Here is a 7,500-nt window from a genome sequence, read left to right as displayed (position 1 = left end):
TAAATTGGATGGATAGCAGTTGGATTTAAAATAATCATAGAAAAAACCTATTTCCTTGTGAAAAAGATGCCAGTCGGATGTAAGTGTTATGGCCCTGTGGAGGAGAGTGGACAGGGAATTCAATTTAAAATTATAAAAGCACGAACTGTAAAAATTCTGCTCAAGACCAGTAAAGTTTTTCTTGCGGAACACACCAGTATGAAATCTCTTGTCCTCACGAAGGACGATGATGTCTAAAGAGGACAATTGGTTATTATTTTCTAATTCATAAGTAAATTTAATGTTATTATGTAGTGAATTAGCATACTGCAAAAACTGGTCACAGTGGTGACGTTCTTTAAAAAGGACAAAAGTGTCGTCAACATAACGGCGATAAAATAACGACTTGAAAACAGAGGGACAGCTGTCCAGCAGCTCTCTCTCGAATTTGGGCATAAAAATATCTGCAAAAATGCAGCTTAATGGATTACCCATTCCTACACCTTCCACTTGCATGTAAACTTCATCATTAAACACAAAGGTCGTGTCCCGCACCGCCAGCTCCAATAGCTCTTTAAAATCTAAGCGGTTAAAACCGTGGTACACATTGTCCTGATCATTAAAAATAGTATCCAAAATATAATCGATTGTTTCCTCCACTGGTATATTAGTGAACAGTGACTCTATATCAAAACTGGCCATGACCAAATCGGAATCTTGACATAAAATATTATTTTTAAATTCTAAGGAACTGTTAACAGCAAATTCATTTTTGAAAGAGTTTTCCAAGAGAGGGACTAAGTATTTTGCAATTTTGTAGTTGGGTGTAGTATATGAAGAAAGGATTGGCCTCATAGGTACGTTCTCTTTATGTATCTTGGGGAGGTCATACATGATACCATAAGATGATCCAGTGACGAAAAGCTCATCATAAGTAGTTTGAGTAATAACCTGTTTATTTTTTAAAGATCTCAAAAACAGTTAATTTTGTCCTCTTTCTTAAAAATAGGTTTAAAGTCTTTGTTACCAATTTTTTTGAAATTTAGAATCATCGGTGAGTATATTCTGCATTTTTTGGAGATAATCAACTTTATTCAAAATAACTGTACCATTACCTTTATCTGGTTTGGAAAATATTAAGTTATTGTTTTTTCTCAATTTCTGAAGGGTATTTAGATCATCTTTGTTAAAGAAAGGGCCCATCTAGTTTTCTGTTTGTAGTAATTAGTATGTGCGAAAGCAGACAGTTCAGTTTGGAATTTTGATAGGTTAGCATTTAAAGGCAAGTTCTTCAGTTTGGTAAAAAGTACTTCGAAGGGCAAATTGTACTCATAGTAAGAGGGTTTGTAGTTGGGTAAACAGAAATCCAGCCCAAAAGATAAAAGAAATTCTTCTTTCTTAGTTAAGTTATAGTCAGAGAAGTTGAAAACCACTTTGTTACCTTTACCAGAAAAATTCGGGTTGAAGACTCCTAGTTTCTTAAGTTTGTTGTTATGGGTGTTTTGTACCTTTTCAATATAGCCATTTAAGTCTTTAGATAAGAACCAGTTAAAAATGATTAAATCAATAAGTGTGAGTCGGTTATGGATATCATTATACAAAAGTTGTATAGGTTTGACATGTTTAGAAATAAGCTTTTCTTTGGTACAGATTTCAATAGACAATAATGCAGAAGTGGAATCATGATAGAATTTAGTATTATATAACGAACGTCTATATAATTTAAATTTAACAAAGTTGGGTGTGACCTGATTGAGCTGGCAATATTGCAAGAATTCGAGGTCGAGTTTTGCTTTCCACCACTTCTTCAAAGTAATCTCCAATTTACGACACGTCAGTAGTAGAGGGTGGTCGTATCTGCGCTGGATCAGGTCGCGGAAATGCAAAATACCACTGGACCTGAGGCGGACGAGGAAGATCAAGGCGAACATCCAGGAAAACATGGCTATTTTGAATAAAGTTGATTACCTCCAAAAAATGCAGAATATACTCACCGATGATTCTAAATTTAAAAAAATTGGTAACAAAGACTTTAAATTTATTTTTAAGAAAGAGGACAAAATTAACGGTTTTTTGAGATCTTTAAAAAATAAACAGGTTATTATTCAAACTACTTATGATGAGCTTTTCGTCACTGGATCATCTTATCTTGGTCTCTTAAGATAGCCAACATTTTTTCATTATAGTCCGTTCGATCTAATAGGACCGTTCCCTTCCCTTTGTCGGGTCTAGTAACAACCAAATCTACCAAAGGTAAGTTCACTGAAATTGGAGCACCTGATTTTCACGATATCATAGCAACTGAGGACAAAATAAACAGATTTTTACGTATTTTAAAGAAAGAGAAAATTATAGATGATAATACACACCAAGAATTGTTTGTCACCGGATCATCCTTTGGAGTTTTATACGGTCTCCCAAAAATACATAAGCCTAAAACACCTATGAGACCAATCTTGGCATCATATAATACACCTAATTATAAGTTAGCTAAATATTTGGTACCCCTTTTAGAACCGCTGACTAAAAATGATTTTACTCACGGCAATTCTTACTCTTTTAAGGATAAAGTTTTATTATAGGACGTTAATTTTAAAATGGCCAGTTTAGATGTTGAATCTCTTTTTACTAATGTTCCTGTGGAAGAAACTAACGATATTATCTTACAGAAACTTTTTTCTGAACCAGATTCTGTTTTTAACAATTTTAATCGTACGTCTTTTAAAACTCTTTTAGAACTGGCAGTGCTGGACACTGCCTTTGTTTTTGATGGCAAACTTTTTAAACAAACTGACGGTGTAGCCACGGGCTCTCCTTTGGGTCCTACTTTTGCCAACATCTTCATGTGCTCGCTGGAAGAGCGCATGTTAGATGAATGTCCACTTAGGTTCCGCCCACTCTTTTATGGTAGATATATTGATGACACCTTCGCCTTATTTAAGAATGATTGTGATATTGACTCGTTTTTAGCATATGTTAATACTAAACATAATAACATTAAGTTTACTGTAAAAAAAAGAGGTGAATAATCAGTTGCCTTTCCTAGACATTCTTGTTACTAGGGATAATGGATTTTTTAATACTTCTGTTTTTAGAAAGAAGACTTTTACTGGTTTAGGATCCAGTTACTATAGTTCTTGTTTTTAAGACTTTAAACTGAACTCTATTTTTACTCTCCTCCACAGGGCTTTTTTTTATTACATCGAACTGGCAATCCTTCCATAAAGAAATTGGTTTCCTTTCTGAATATTTTTTATGAATAATTGCTTCCCACAGAACTTGTTTTTTAAAACGCTCCGCATGTTCCTTAACAAACAATTCATGAATATCGCCAAACCTTGTACAGTACCAAAAGTAGCTTTTATGCCAAAAAAAAAAAATGTATAAATGTAATATATATATATATATATATATATATATATATATATATATATATATATATATATATATATATATATATATATATATCATATTTACCACAGGTGAAAAATAAGAAACGGGGTGTAGGTCCTGACCGGTTTCGACTTGTATTTCAAGCCATTGACGAAGGACTGATACAGAGTGTGAGAAGTCACAAATATATAAACTACAAGAACAGTAACTGACGAACATACACAACCGTTAGAAGCTCCATATCCCCACTCAGGCCGGTGTCGAGGTAGGGAGTGGCCTTTAAAACTCATTTGGCTAAAAATCACAATAGACTCTCAGGGACATTGCTGATAAACAGACCATACCCCACCTCAGATCCACACCTGACAGGTGTCATGGAGGCGGAGTTTGGAAACTCATTAACCTTACTACCCTCGTACTGTGTTTACAAATATGATAATTCTATTTTCATATATCTCTACTGCCTACCTTAAAGTTTAAAACAATTTACAAATTTCTTTTGATATTAAAGGATCAAGTTTATTCATCCCTTGACTGATATTCATATTATGGTTGTAACTTTCTTTTATGAAGCTAGATTCAATGATGTTCCTTTCAGTGCATTATTAAAATATACAATCCTTTTTGCCCCTTCCCAGTTGATAGTATGATTGTTCTCACTAACATGTACAAATATACCACTGTTCCCTTTGTGCATATCTCACACATTTCTTATGTTGTTCAATTCTTTTTTCCAGTGCTTTCCCAGGTTTGGCCAATATAAAAGTTGTCACAAGACTTACACGGAATTTTATATACACACCCTTTAATATTGTCTGGGGAGTTCTTGATAAGTACATTTTTCATTGTTGTATTGTTCTTAAATGCGACATTAACACCAAAAATTCTTAAGAAGATGAGGGATATCTTTCATACCATTATTATAAGGCAGAACAAGCAAATTTTTTGTGTTGTAAGGTTCTTTCTGGTTTTGATACATAGTCTTTTTGCCGCTTCATATGCACTGTTTAATACACTATCAGGATATTTCAATTTTTGCCTGCATTCCTAATCTTATCTATTTCATCATCAATATATTCAGGGCTACATACCCGTAATGCTCTTAAAAACATAGATGAAAACACTGACTTTTTAACGTTATTGCTTTGTCCAGAATAGAAATGCACATAGGAAGAAATGTTAGTGGGTTTTCTATACACACTATATTTAAACCCACTACTATTTCTTCGTATGAGGACATCCAGAAACGGTAAGCACCCATCATTTTCCATTTCCATCGTGAATTTAATTGATGGTACTAATTGATTTAACTTAGCAAAAAGTTTTTTACATCTTGGTTCCTGGCCATAAATTAGTATTATAAATGAATCACGTACAAAAGTGATAATAATCATCAATGGATACCACGCGCTCCTTCCGATCTTTCTGTGTTCTTTTCCCCATCTTGAATATGCCGTCAGAGAATTTGCCGACGCCCTCACTCAAAATCATACCAACAAGGAACACCTGCGGTTTTTACGTGAATGTCGGGATGAAAAGTGATACCAAGATCGTTCATAACCAATTCCTTAAATTAAAGACCAAAATTCGGTGAAATACAACGTAAATATTGGAAAAAATATCAACATCAAAACATTGGAAACCAAAATGAATTTTGAAGATCTCACGAAAAAGACGACATTTTGAAGCCTCAATACCACCAGATTGGAAGATTCCTTCGTGAATATTGTCAAAGATGAGGAATCAAAATGTATCGGAAACTGAAACGGAAACACGATAATAAAATGAAACTGTTGATTGAAAGAAGCCCTGGGACCAACAACGCCAATCAAATGTGTCGTCAACTTATCAAACAAACAGCTGGATAGAAATGTAACTAGTGCCTTAGGCTAATAATCTCCTGGCGGAAGGAACAGTGTGGAAATAACTAAAGGACTGTGTAATTTGGAAAAATATAGTGATTTAACGAATGAAGAAGTGAACATGGTTAAGGGAGTGATTTATGGAAGTATGAAAAAATCAGACACCACAAACGTCCCCAAAAGATTTATGGTTGCTATCAATGAACTGAAAAAGATAAAAATATACACATGACAAAAGCAGATAAATCAGGCGCCCTTGTAATTTTAAATAAAAATGAATATATAGAAAAAATGCAAAATCTTTTAGGTGATGATAACACATATAAAGAATTAAATAAGAACCCGATAGACAATGTGAATAGTGGTTTCAATAAGAAAGTGAAAAACCTGTTAAAAGGTAACGAAAGCCTTATAAAGAAGTTGTGTGTGACCTCTCCATCGCTACCATACATGTATGGTAATAAAAAAACTCACAAAGCAAACTTTCCTGCCAGGCCAATTATCAAAAAATGGTTCCACATCATAAAGCTAAAGTACTTAGTAGATATTCTCAACCCATTAGTAGGTATCATCTCAAATGCAAATATCAAGAATAATGTGGACCTGATAAATAAACTAAATAGTGTAGAAATTAATAGTGAATCCAGGCTTGTAAGTTTTGATGTTGTATCACTATTCACAAAGGTGCCAATAGATGATCTGATGGCGTTTTTATCTGAATTGTTAGAGAACACACAGCTGGATATCCCATTTTCTAAAAGTACTTTAATTGAACTGATTAAATTATGTGTAAAAGATTGTAAATTTGAATTTAAAGGTAAATTTTACTTACAAAATTTTAAATGGCAATGGGAAACCCTCTATCCCCAGTGTTAAGTAACTTATATATGGAATTTTTTGAAAAGAAGATATTAAACAACATAATCCCACGTAATGTAACATGGTTTAGGTATGTTGACGACATAATTTGTGTATGGCCAGGGACCCAAGATGTAAAAACTTTTTTGCTAAGTTAAATCAATTAGTACCATCAATTAAATTCACGATGGAAATGGAAAATGATGGGTGCTTACCGTTTCTGGATGTCCTCATAAAGAAATAGTAGTGGGTTTAAATATAGTGTATAGAAAACCCACTAACATTTCTTCCTATGTGCATTTCTATTCTGGACAAAGCAATAAGGTTAAAAAGTCAGTGTTTTCATCTATGTTTTAAGAGCATTACGGGTATGTAGCCCTGAATATATTGATGATGAAATAGATAAGATTAGGAATGCAGGCAAAAATTGAAATATCCTGATAGTGTATTAAACAGTGCATATGAAGGGCAAAAAGACTATGTATCAAAACCAGAAAGAACCTACAACACAAAAAAAATTGCTTGTTCTGCCTTATAATAATGGTATGAAAGATATCCTCATCTTCTTAAGAATTTTTTGGTGTTAATGTCGCATTTAAGAACAATACAACAATGAAAAAATGTAATCAAGAACTCCCAGACAATATTAAAGGGTGTGTAAATAAAATTCCGTAAAGTCTTGTGACAACTTTTATATTGGCCAAACCGGGAAAGCACTGGAAAAAAGAATTGAACAACATAAGAAATGTGTGAGATATGCAAAGGGAACAGTGGTATATTTGTACATGTTAGTGAGAACAATCATGCTATCAACTGGGAAGGGGCAAAAGGATTGTATATTCTAATAATGCACTGGAAAGGAACATCATTGAATCTAGCTTCATAAAAGAAAGTTACAACCATAATATGAATATCAGTCAAGGGATGTATAAACTTGATCCTTTAATATCAAAAAGAAATTTGTAAATTGTTTAAACTTTAAGGTAGGCAGTAGAGATATATGAAAAAAAAATTATCATATTTGTAAACACAGTAAAGGGTAGTAAGGTTAATGAGTTTCCAAACTCCGCCTCCATGACACCTGTCAGGTGTGGATCTGAGGTGGGGTATGGTCTGTTTATCAGCAATGTCCCCTGAGAGTCTATTGTGATTTTTAGCCAAATGAGTTTTAAAGGCCACTCCTACCTCGACACCGGCCTGAGTGGGGATATGGAGCTTCTAACGGTTGTGTATGTTCGTCAGTACTGTTCTTGTAGTATATATATTTGTGACTTCTCACACTCTGTATCAGTCCTTCGTCAATGGCTTGGAAATAAAGTCGAAACCGGTCAGACCTAACCCTAAATCTTATTTTTCACCTGTGGTAATGTGTGATAAATGAATCACGTACAAAAGTGATAATAATCAT

This window comes from Macrobrachium rosenbergii, chromosome 7 (genome assembly GCF_040412425.1).
Source record: "Macrobrachium rosenbergii isolate ZJJX-2024 chromosome 7, ASM4041242v1, whole genome shotgun sequence".
In the NCBI taxonomy this organism is placed as follows: domain Eukaryota; kingdom Metazoa; phylum Arthropoda; class Malacostraca; order Decapoda; family Palaemonidae; genus Macrobrachium; species Macrobrachium rosenbergii.
This window is presented reverse-complemented; position numbering follows the sequence as displayed.